Consider the following 13769-nt stretch of genomic DNA (forward strand, 5'->3'; position numbering starts at 1 on the left):
GACCATGTGGATCACAGCAAACTATGGAAAATTCTTCAAGAGATGGGAATACCAGACCACCTGACCTGCCTCATGAGAAATCTGTATGAAGGTCAAGAAGCAATAGTTAGAACTGGACATGGAACAACAGACTGGTTCCAAATTGGGGAAGGAGTACATCAAGGCTGTATACTGTCACCCTCTTTATTTAACTTCTATGCAGAGTACATCATGCAAAATGCCACGCTGGATGAAGCACAAGCTGGAATCAAGATTGCCAGGAGAAATATCAATAACCTCAGATATGCAGATGACACCACCCTTATGGCAGAAAGTGAAGAAGAACTAAAGAGGCTCTTGATGAAAAAGGAGAGTGAAAAAGTTGGCTTAAAATTCAACATTCAGAAAACTAAGATCATGGCATCCAGTCTTAATCACCTCATGGTAAATAGATGGGGAAACAGTGGAAACAGTACAAGACTTTATTTTCTTTGGCTCCAAAATCACTGCAGATGGTGAAATTAAAAGATGAAATTATAAGATGCTTGAAATTAAAAGATTCTTGCTCCTTGGAAGAAAAGTTATGACCAACCTAGACAGCATATTAAAAAGCAGAGACATTACTTTGCCAACAAAGGTCCATCTAGTCAAAGCTTTGGTTTTTCCAGTAGTCATTTATGGATGTGAGAGTTGGACTATAAAGAAAGCTGAGCGCCAAAGAATTGATGCTTTTGAACTGTGGTGTTTGAGAAGACTCTTGAGTCTCTTAGACTGTCAGGAGATTAAGCCAGTCCATCCTAAAGGAGATCAGTCCTGAATGTTCATTGGAAGGACTGATGTTGAAGCTGAAACTCCAATACTTTGGCCACCTGATTTGAAGAACTGACTCATTTGAAAAGACCCTGATGCTGGGAATGATTGAATGCAGATGACAGAAGGGGACCTCAAGAGTATGAGATGTTTGGATGCCATCACTGACTTGATGGACATGAGTTTGAGTAAGCTCTATGAGTTGGTTATGGAGAGGGAAGCCTGGCGTGTTGCAGTCCGTGGGGTTGCAAAGAGTCGGACACGACTGGGTGACTGAACTGAGCTGTACTGGAACTGTTATGGCACTTCTGGGTGTGTCATTTCACTTGCTGATCAAGGATCAGGATCTAGTCTTGTCTGCCATCTTGGTCCCATCTGATTCTAGTCGGTTTATATCATGTGCTTGGGCTATGTCACTTTCAAAAGTTGTGCCCTGCCCCTGTCCCTCCTGTTACATTCCCACCACAGAGATTTTACTCCTATATTCTTATGGAAAGCAGAAGGGCCATCTTCTGTAATTGCTTCCATGCTGAGTAGAGGCATCATCCCTACCTATCAGGGAGTAAAAATCTCTGGATACCTGATCTAGGGGCCCCAGGGACTGGGAAGCTCCTTGTTTTAGTCCACATGGGCTGAAATCCCTACATAGCCATCTTCTTGATGTAGAACTGTTGTAACTGGTTTCTTATTAGTCTTCTTATGTATCTTTTTGATGATGAAGCATTTTGTACCAGCACCAGTGTACAGAAATATCTATAAATGACAAAAGACTCAAAAGTCATGGTCAAATATCTGATTACAATGTAAGATAAAGTTTGGTTACAATAACCAGAATTACAAATGATCACATTTAGCATACCAAATAACCCTAGTTAAATATTTCTCTCTGAGATTCCTCAGGAGTCCTCTAAAACATCGCAAAGTTAATTTTTAGTCAGATAAGTCACAGGGAGACAATACTTATTCCCTATCCAAAGTTATAAGGATCTCAAAAGCAAATATAAGTCACTTACAGGTGAAGAAACTCCGCTCCATTTGTCATAAGTAGCATTTCAAGAATCTTTTGAGAAAGAAACCAAATCCAGTCTTGTCTTAGCCCATTCCTAACAAAATCCATTTGCCCAAATAAATTTCATCCAATCTTAGAAAATCCTGATCAGCTTCATATAAAGCCTTGATTACTTTCCATTGTTGAGCTTGTGGGATCATAATCTTTTTACCTAACATATACTATTGCTTTGAATTATTAACCCCCTATTTTTAGCACAGTGTTTTTCCTTGGTATAGCAAGGTTGTTGCATTTCCTCTACCCAAGCCTAGGACTTTTAAAACTGCCTGTGTTTTATCTGTTGGTATGTAAGCTGCTTTCTTTGCTTCTTGGGAAACTCGGTGATTTCCCTGTCCAATTTCAGACCTGAGAATCTGAGCCTGATGTCTCCTACAGTGAACAACAGCTATTTCTTGGGGATCTTGTATAGTAACCATTAGCTGGACATCTTTGGCCAGACCTGGGACCTCAGAATTCCACATTCCAGGGCCTAGTAAGTCTTCTATCTCAACTTCAGTTTCAACCTGTCCCTTTCTATCTTCTGTTAAAATCATTTGGCAATGAGGGTGGCTCCTTTGCCCTGCCAGAAACAGAGTCGCCCCTAACTTAGTTAATAAATCTCTTCCTATTAAAGGGGTGGGACAATCAGGCACAACCAGAAATGAAGGTAAAAACAACTGACCATTAGCATTGCACAAAACAGGCTCCAGAAAATTGTGTGTTTCTTCCCTGACAACCCCATTACATATTTCTTATGATTGCTAAGGTTTCCAATCCTTTGGGTTAAGGCTGAGAAGGTTGCCCCAGTGTCTATAAGAAATTTTACCAAGCAGCCAGCCACATCAATGATCATCCAAGGCTGGACATTAGTTATGTAGACAGTATCTCCAAGCAGAGCCACTTTTGGCCTTGGCTCCCATCAGTCTTCTGATTGCAAAACCACCAATGGCTGAGGGGCCCCTGACAGTCTCTGGTATCTGGGGCATTCCCTCTGCCAATACCCTGGCTGTCTGCAAAGGACACATCGACCGCAGTCCTTCCTCCAGTGCCTTTTTGTCTACGCAGGTTATACCGGCCTTGTATGGGTACCCATGGGCCTTGTGGTCTGTCAGGACCAGATTGGTGGTCTTTGAGCAGACAAAGCCATTACAATCATTTGGGTCTCTTGTATATTTCTCTGGGTGTGTTCAGCCTTTTCAGCTGTATCCTGATTATTGAAAACCAAATGAGCCAACTGGATTAAATCATTCATTGGAATCTGAGGACCAGCAGTTGCTTTCTGAATTTTGTGCCTGATGTCTGGGGCAGACTGGGCTATGAAACGCATAGCCAAAAGGGTCCGTCCCTCAGGGGAGGAGGGATCCACATTTGTATACTTTCTAAAAGCCTCCACTAATCTCCTTTGGAAAACTGCAGGATTTTCATGTCCCTGTTTGACCTCTTTCAGTTTTTCATAATTAACAGGCTTTACTGTAAGTTTCTTCATACCCTCTATTAAACAGTCATATGATCCTGTCTATCTCTATCAATAGAATTCAGCTGGTAATTCCACTGTGGGTTTGCCTAAGGGACAGCGTCCTTCCTCACCTGGTGCACCGCACGGTCCTGTCTGGCTCAGGCTGCCAGTATTATACCCTGGTTTTCCTCAGGGGTACAGCAATAGGATAGTAAATTCTGTAAGTCCTCCCAGGTGAGATCAAAAGATCTCACTCACTAGTAAGGTAAATTCTTCTGTAAAACGTTCAGGATCCTCAGAAAAACTTCCCAACTTGTCCTCTGCCATACTTAGATCAGATATTGAGAAAGGTACATAGAATCTTACTGTTCCTCGGTTTCCATCAAGATCTTCTCTCAGAGGCAAAACTGTAGGGGGAGTTGGTTGGTGACTTAGATCTTTGACAGTGCTAGCTGAGCTAAGGATGGGCCCCTTGGGTAACTCAGGGTACAAAGAAGAGGTTCCTGAATATGGGTGGGGCCTCTTTTCCATCCTTAGCTGTGTCTCCCCCCAAGGCAATGGTTCCGCCCAGTAGGTGAGGAGTAGCTGTGGCTCCTCCTTGCAAAGGATTTAATCTTTGGATGACTCTAAAGAGTAAATCAGCTAAAACATCTTTTGTGTCCTTACTAGAATTATCCCTCAGAGCTACACACACCTTAAATCCCTTGTGGATCTAATACAAGGTCATGAAAATTCAAACATATGGAAGCTCACTCCATTTAAATTTCCTTCTACAATATAAATCTAGCTGCAATATAGTATCATAACTCAGGGACCCATTTAGTGGCCACTTTTCTTGGCATCCTAACTCATATTATGGCCAAACATGATTACATAACCTAACAAATTTTTTTGGTTTTAATCCCAGTAGTCTGAATCTTTCCCAATCCTGGAGGATGAGACACATGGGGTAGTGGTTGGGATTGATGCCGCCTGACCCATTTCAGAGCCAAACCAGGGATGATGTGTCTAATTCCTGTTCTATTCAAAATTTTACCCTTAAGTCAGAATCCACCACACAATTTGATCAAGATTTGCACTTACGATTTTAGATGCTATCCCTTCCAAGGGGGTCTCCCAACCAGTTGTTAGTACCCAAAAGCTGTCACAAAGAAATGGCACAAAGACATCCCCAATGGTGTTGATGATGAGCTGGAGGTGGTTTAGCTATAAGTTGGGGATAAAGGGTCAACACTTGTAAGGGTAAGAGGGAGGAGAATAAAAGCAATCTTCTGGGGTTAACAGAAGAAACAGATCAGAAATGAATAAGAACAAAAAAATGTAGGAGAAAAACCTCAGTCAAAGTAAACAGTATAATTCTGTCCTGGACGTGCATAAGCATTCAGAATTGACCTGCCAGTCTCAAATAAGCAGACAACAGCAGAGCATTTTCCTCAGTATACCTGGCTCAGGTGTCCTGGGAACCTCTTTAGGACCAAGACCTGACTTTAAACCTTTCTTACCTTATCACCATCCCTTTGTGGTTGCCAGCTGAAACCGTTTAACACAGATTGGGACTCGAACCCATGTGCTGGGACTTAAACCCAGCCAAAGCCCACAGTACCTGGTTTTAGGACCTAATGAAGTTCAGGTTCTTGATATCTCATCGCAGAAAGAATTCAGTGAGAGACAAAGTGGTAGGTAAGAAGTGGATTTATTCAGATACAGAGAGAAGCAGACTCCACAGACGATTGTGGGCCATCGCAGAGGGAAAATACGGCCATGTTTTCTTATTTAATCCTCCCACATCAATCCTTTAGAGACTGCACTTTATTCACCAATTTTCTAGATGAGGGAACAGTGTTTTAGATTTAGGAATTTATCCTAAGACACAGAGTTCATAAATGGTTTATTCTATTGACTTAATCAATGTGTTAATACAAATATACAGAGATAAACAAACTCACACAAGTAAACACAAATGCTTGCACATTCTATTTTTAAAAAGACTATGAATATATTTTTCCTTTTTAAAATGAAACAAAGGTGTTTGTTGTTCTTGTTTCTCCTGTCAGCTTATGCTTAAATAATGACTATACAGTAGCAGTTCCATCCTTGTGTAGGAAGGTCAATGCATTTATAGTCACATAGAAGAGTGCTTAAGTCTCTTGTGGCTACTAACTCAAGTAGTAAATGCTCTGATCCTAATGCTGCACTTTGTTCATTTTTTAAAAAAAAGATCAGTTAAAACTAAAAGGCTATTTAAACATAGGCTCATTTCATAATAAGACTTCTCATCTAAAGCATATTTGTGCTTTTCCTAGGGAACTGTGGTAACAACATGGTTTGAATATACTTGGGACTATCTTTTTAAAAAGGATCACAAAGAACCTTAAACATAGGTGCCTGAGGAGCACAAGTGTAGGAGGAATATTTAGGGAAACAAGTGGACTCATTGGAAAAGACACCGATGCTGGGAGAGCTTTAGGGAAGGAGGAGAGGGGACAACAGAGGATGAGATCGTTGGATGGCATCATTGACTCAATGGACATGAGTTTGAGCAAACTCTAGGAGACAGTGAAGGACAGGGAAGCCTGGCGTGCTGCCCCATGGGGTCGAAAAGAGTTGAACATGATCGAGCAACTGACCAGCAACAAATGAGACTTTACAAAAGACAGACTTCTCAAAATTTTATTTCAAATTTTTGGATAGAAAACACTTCATAGAATATTTAGAAAAATATTGAGAGATACCTAATTCTGTTCATGCATTTAAATGGTAGATTGAGTGGCTATGTTAGTTTACTAGGCTGCCATAAGGAACTACCACTGACTGGGTAGCTTACACAAGAGAAATGCAGTTTTCTTACAGGCCTGGGGGCTGAACGTCCATGGTCACAGTGTCAGTGGGGCTGGTTCTCCTGAAACTGCTCTCTTCCTTTGCAGGTGTCACCTCTTGCTGTGTCCTCACAGGGTTGTCCTTTTGTGCATTTGTGCCCTGGTTTTCTCTTTGTGTGTCCAAATCTCTCCTTATTATAAGGACTGGCTTCCCACGTGGCTCAGTGGGTAAAGCGTCCACATGCATGCAATGCAGGGGACGCAGGAGATGTGGGTATGATCCCTGGGTTGGGAAGATTCCCTGGAGGAGGGTATGGCAGTCTGCTCCAGTATTCTTGCCTGGAGAATCCCATGAACAAAGGAGACTGGTGGGCTACAGGCCATAGGGTCACAAAGAGTTTGACGTGACTGAGCGACTGAGTACATTATAAGGACAACAGTCAGGGGTTCACCCTATTGCCCTCCGTTTAATGAGTCACCTCTTTACAGGCCCTCTTTCCAAATACAGTCACATTCTAGGTATTGGGGATTAAGGCTTCAACATATATAATATTTTGAGGGGACTCAGTTCAGCTCCTAAGAGTGAACTGTAGCTGCGAAGAGCTCAGAGTTCTCTCAGATCTAGAATGCATTTTCTTCAAAATTTTCAATGCATGTAAATTGACCACCATTTAATTTGCTAGTATAATGTTTCTTCTCAGGAGGCAGGTGAAGTGGTCTGGTATTCCCATCTCTTGAAGAATTTTCCACAGTTTGTTGTGATCCACACAGTCAGAGGCTTTGGTATAGTCAATAAAGCAAAAGCAGATGGTTTTCGGGAACTCTCTTGCTTTTTCAATGATCCAATGGATGTTGGCAATTTGATCTCTGGCTCCTCTGCCTTTTCTAAATCCAGCTTGAACATCTGGAAGTTCACGGTTCACGTACTGCTGAAGGCTGGATTGGAGAATTTTGGGCATTACTTTGCTAGCATGTGAGATGAGTGCAATTGTCCAGTAGTTTGAACATTCTTTGCCATTCCTTGTCTTTGGGATGGGAATGAAAACTGACCTTTTCCAATCCTGTGGCCACTGCTGAGTTTTCCAAATTTGCTGGCAAATTGAGTGCAGCACTTTCACAGCATCATCTTTTAGGATTTGAAATAGCTCAACTGGAATTCCATCACCTCCACTAGCTGTGTTCATAGTGATGCTTCTAAGGCCCACCTGACTTCACATTCCAGGCTGTCTGGCTCTAGCTGAGTGATCATACCATTGTGGTTATCTAGGTAATGTGGTTCTTTTTTGTACAGTTTTTCTGTGTATTCTTGCCACCTCTTCTTAATATCTTTTGCTTATGTGAGGTCCATACCATTTATGTCCTTTATTGTGCCTCCTGAGAAATCTGTATGCAGGTGAAGAAGCAACAGTTAGAACTGGACATGGAACAACAGACTGATTCCAAATTGGGAAAGGAGTACGTCAAGGCTGTATACTGTCACCCTGCTTATTTAACTTCTATGCAGAGTACATCATGTGAAATGCCAAGCTAGATGAAGCACAAGCTGGAATCAAGATTGCTGGGAGAAATATCATAACCTCAGATATGCAGATGACACCACCCTTATGGCAGAAAGCGAAAGGGAACTGAAGAGCCACTTGATGGAAGTGAAAGAGGAGAGTGAAAAAGTTGGCTTAAAGCTCAACATTCAAAAGAAGGACACTACATAATGATCAAAGGATCAATCCAAGAAGAAGATATAACAATTATAAATATATATGCACCCAACATAGGAGCACCGCAATATGTACGGCAAACACTAACGAGTATGAAAGAGGAAATTAATAGTAACACAATAATAGTGGGAGACTTTAATACCCCACTCACAACTATGGATAGATCAACTAAACAGAAAATTAACAAGGAAACACAAACTTTAAATGACACAATGGACCAGCTAGACCTAATTGATATCTATAGGACATTTCACCCCAAAACAATCAACTTCACCTTTTTCTCAAGTGCACACGGAACCTTCTCCAGAATAGATCACATCCTGGGCCATAAATCTAGTCTTGGAAAATTCAAAAAAATTGAAATCATTCCAGTCATCTTTTCTGACCACAGTGCAGTAAGATTAGATCTCAGTTACAGGAAAAAAATTGTTAAAAATTCAAACACCTGGAGGCTAAATAACACGCTTCTGAATAACCAACAAATCATAGAAGAAATCAAAAAAGAAATCAAAATATGTATAGAAATGAATGAAAATGAAAACACAACAACCCAAAACCTATGGGACACTGTAAAAGCAGTGCTAAGGGGAAGGTTCATAGCATTACAGGCTTACATCAAGAAACAAGAAAAAAGCCAAATAAATAACCTAACTCTACACCTAAAGCAATTAGAGAAGGAAGAAATGAAGAACCCCAGGGTTAGCAGAAGGAAAGAAATCTTAAAAATTAAGGCAGAAATAAATGCAATAGAAACTAAAGAGACCATAGCAAAAATCAACAAAGCTAAAAGCTGGTTTTTTGAAAAAATAAACAAAATTGACAAACCGTTAGCAAGACTCATTAAGAAACAAAGAGAGAAGAACCAAATTAACAAAATTAGAAATGAAAATGGAGAGATCACAACAGACAACACTGAAATACAAAGGATCATAAGAGACTACTACCAGCAGCTCTATGCCAATAAAATGGACAACTTGGATGAAATGGACAAATTCTTAGAAAAGTATAACTTTCCAAAACTGAACCAGGAAGAAATAGAAGATCTTAACAGACCCATCACAGGCAAGGAAATCGAAACTGTAATCAAAAATCTTCCAGCAAACAAAAGCCCAGGACCAGATGGCTTCACAGCTGAATTCTACCAAAAATTTAGAGAAGAGCTAACACCTACCTTACTCAAACTCTTCCAGAAAATTGCAGAAGAAGGTAAACTTCCAAACTCATTCTATGAGGCCACCATCACCCTAATTCCAAAACCTGACAAAGATGCCACAAAAAAAGAAAACTACAGGCCAATATCACTGATGAACATAGATGCAAAAATCCTTAACAAAATTCTAGCAAACAGAATCCAACAACATATTAAAAAAATCATACACCACGACCAAGTGGGCTTTATCCCAGGAATGCAAGGATTCTTCAATATCCGCAAATCAATCAATGTAATACACCACATTAACAAATTGAAAGATAAAAACCATATGATTATCTCAATAGATGCAGAGAAAGCCTTTGACAAAATTCAACACTCATTTATGATTAAAACTCTCCAAAAAGCAGGAATAGAAGGAACATACCTCAACATAATAAAAGCTATATATGACAAACCCACAGCAAGCATCACCCTCAATGGTGAAAAATTGAAAGCATTTCCCCTGAAATCAGGAACAAGACAAGGGTGCCCACTCTCACCACTACTGTTCAACATAGTGTTGGAAGTTTTGGCCACAGCAATCAGAGCAGAAAAAGAAGTAAAAGGAATCCAGATAGGAAAAGAAGAAGTGAAACTCTCACTGTTTGCAGATGACATGATCCTCTACATAGAAAACCCTAAAGACTCTACCAGAAAATTACTAGAACTAATCAACGAATATAGTAAAGTTGCAGGATATAAAATTAACACACAGAAATCCCTTGCATTCCTATATACTAACAATGAAAAAACAGAAAGAGAAATTAAGGAAACAATACCATTCACCATTGCAACAAAAAGAATAAAATACTTAGGAGTATATCTACCTAAAGAAACAAAAGACCTATACATAGAAAACTATAAAACACTGATGAAAGAAATCAAAGAGGACACAAACAGATGGAGAAACATACCGTGTTCATGGATTGGAAGAATCAATATTGTCAAAATGGCTATTCTACCCAAAGCAATCTATAGATTCAATGCAATCCCTATCAAGCTACCAACGGTATTTTTCACAGAACTAGAACAAAGAATTTCACAATTTGTATGGAAATACAAAAAACCTCGAATAGCCAAAGTAATCTTGAAAAAGAAGAATGGAACTGGAGGAATCAACCTGCCTGACTTCAGACTCTACTACAAAGCCACAGTCATCAAGACAGTGTGGTACTGGCACAAAGACAGAAATATAGACCAATGGAACAGAATAGAAAGCCCAGAGATAAATCCACGGACCTATGGACACCTTATCTTTGACAAAGGAGGCAAGGATATACAATGGAAAAAAGACAACCTCTTTAACAAGTGGTGCTGGGAAAACTGGTCAACCACTTGCAAAAGAATGAAACTAGAACACTTTCTAACACCATACACAAAAATAAACTCAAAATGGATTAAAGATCTAAATGTCAGACCAGAAACTATAAAACTCCTAGAGGAGAACATAGGCAAAACACTCTCCGACATAAATCACAGCAAGATCCTCTATGACCCACCTCCCAGAATATTGGAAATAAAAGCAAAACTAAACAAATGGGATCTAATGAAACTTAAAAGCTTTTGCACTACAAAAGAAACTATAAGTAAGGTGAAAAGACAGCCGTCAGATTGGGAGAAAATAATAGCAAATGAAGAAACAGACAAAGGATTAATCTCAAAAATATACAAGCAACTCCTGCAGCTCAATTCCAGAAAAATAAATGACCCAATCAAAAAATGGGCCAGAGAACTAAACAGACATTTCTCCAAAGAAGACATACAGATGGCTAACAAACACATGAAAAGGTGCTCAACATCACTCATTATTAGAGAAATGCAAATCAAAACCACAATGAGGTACCATTACACACCAGTCAGGATGGCTGCTATCCAAAAGTCTACAAGCAATAAATGCTGGAGAGGCTGTGGAGAAAAGGGAACCCTCTTACACTGTTGGTGGGAATGCAAACTAGTACAGCCACTATGGAAAACAGTGTGGAGATTCCTTAAAAAACTGGAAATAGAACTGCCATATGACCCAGCAATACCACTGCTTGGCATACACACTGAGGAAACCAGATCTGAAAGAGACACGTGTACCCCAATGTTCATCGCAGCACTGTTTATAATAGCCAGGACATGGAAGCAACCTAGATGCCCATCAGCAGATGAATGGATAAGGAAGCTGTGGTACATATACACCATGGAATTTTACTCAGCCGTCAAAAAGAATTCATTTGAACCAGTCCTAATGAGATGGATGAAACTGGAGCCCCTTATACAGAGTGAAGTAAGCCAGAAAGATAAAGAACATTACAGCATACTAACACATATATATGGAATTTAGAAAGATGGTAACGATAACCCTATATGCAAAACAGAAAAAGAGACACAGAAATACAGAACAGACTTTTGAACTCTGTGGGAGAAGGTGAGGGTGGGATGTTTCAAAAGAACAGCATGTATACTATCTATGGTGAAACAGATCACCAGCCCAGGTGGGATGCATGAGACAAGTGCTTGGGCCTGGTTCACTGGGAAGACCCAGAGGAATCGGGTGGAGAGGGAGATGGGAGGGGGGATCGGGATGGGGAATAAGTGTAAATCTATGGCTGATTCATATCAATGTATGACAAAACCCACTGAAATGTTGTGAAGTAATTAGCCTCCAACTAATTAAAAAAAAAAAAAAATTAAAAAAAAAAAAAACCCCAAAAAAAAAAAAAAAAGCTCAACATTCAGAAAACTAAGATCATGGCATCTGGTCCCATCACTTCATGGCAAATAGATGGGGAAACAGTGCAAACAGTGACAAATTTCAATTTTGGGGGCTCCAAAATCACTGCAGATGGTGACTGCAGCCATGAAATTAAAAGACGCTTGCTCCTTGGAAGGAAAGCTATGACCAACCTAGAAAGTGAAGTGAAATTGAAGTTGCTCAGTCGTGCCTGACTCTTTGTGAACCCATGGACTGTAGCCTACCAAGTTCCTCATTCCATGGGGTTTTCCAGGCAAGAATACTAGAGTCGGTTGCCATTTCCTTCTCCAGGAGATCTTCCCTACCCAGGGATTGAACCCGGGTCTCCCACATCGTAGGCAGATGCTTTACCGTCTGAGCCACCAGGGAAGTCCCTATGACCAACCTAGACAGCATATTAAAAAGCAGAGACATTGCCAGCAAAGGTCCATCTAGTCAAAGCTATGGTTTTCCCAGTAGTCCTGTAGGGATGTGAGACTTGGACTATAAAGAAAGCTGAGCACCAAAGAAGTGATGCTTTTGAACTGCGGTGTTGGAGAAGACTCTTGAGAGTCCCTTAGACTGCACGGAGATCAATCCTGAATATTCATTGGAAGGACTGATGCTTAAGCTGAAACTCCAATACTTTGTCCACCTGATGCAAAGAACTGACTCCTTGGAAAAGACCCTGCTGCTGGGAAAGATTGAAGGCAGGAGGAGAAGGGGATGACAGAGGATAAGATGGTTGGATAGCATCACTGACTAGATAGATATGAGTTTGAGCAAGCTCCGGGAGTTGTTGATGGACAGGGAAGCCTGGCATACAGCAGTCCACGGGGTCACAGAGTCGGACACGACTGGGCAACTGAACTGAACTAACTGCATGTTTTTATTTATTTATTAAAATGACATTCCTGCTTTTCTGCATTACCCCAAAAGGGGTCATACAGCGTTGTTCTGGGTTCCCCATGTACGTTAAAGGAAAAGGATCACAATGTTTGGAGCCCTTGGTGTCCTGCAAATGAGAAAGGAAGGTATCCTCAAATTGTTTGCAGCAGGAACCCACTTCGGTGGCACCAACCCTGACTGCTAAATGGTCTATGAAAGGAAGAGTGGTGGTGTTACTTCTTACACCTACCGAGAGAAGCCTCCGCTGGCAGTTCCTGCCATAGCTGCCATCGGACACTGGGCTGATGTCAGTGTCATATCCTCCAGGGATACTGGCCAGCGATCTGGGCTGAAGATTGCTACTGCCGCTGGAGCCATTCCTTCTGCTGGCTCCTGCTCTTCTGGAACCTTTCCTAACTCCATCCAGGCCTCCATTCCGGAGCCAAGACTTCTAGCGGTTACTGGCCCCGGGCTGATGTCGGAGGCGTCTTCTGTTAAGCCGTCTCTCATCGCCCTGTCCCGGTGACTCTCCTCTGCGCCATCGCCGAGCAGCAGCAATGCCGGGTGGATGCACGGTGAGAAGTTCTGCGCATGCGTGGCGCCGACTCCCGTGAGCACCCTCCGGAAGGTCAGCCTGATCTCTGCTCCGGGGATGAGCTGGCTGCTGCAGGAAGGGCCTCGGCTCGGTAGGAAGTTCAGGGTGAACGGACTGCTCCAGCGCCCAAATGTACTGCTACCTGACATGGAGTTGCAGATGGGTCTGCAGGTGCCCTCTGGGCCCGTCCAGCGGTTCCTACTGAAGACTGCCGCGCTCAGCCCAACGCCGAGGACAGGATGGCAGCTCCCACTGCTTGGGCCACTGAACCGGTAGGAACGACCACTGAGTGGTCTTAAGTTGCTCTTCCACAGACCCTTAAATAGGAAATGGAAATAAGACAGGCAGAAAATAAAGTTTCCTAAAAAAAAAAAAACAAAGACATTTCTGAATTAGTTATACACACAGATACATATATATGATATGAGGAGATATATATATATATATCCCCAGGTATATATGAGTGTGTTAAGGTAATAGAGAAATAGACAGCTGTGGTTACATCTGCCTTTTAACTCATACATTTATACGCAGAAGTGTGTACCTATTTA

This window comes from Cervus elaphus, chromosome 3 (assembly GCF_910594005.1).
Source record: "Cervus elaphus chromosome 3, mCerEla1.1, whole genome shotgun sequence".
Lineage (NCBI taxonomy): Eukaryota > Metazoa > Chordata > Mammalia > Artiodactyla > Cervidae > Cervus > Cervus elaphus.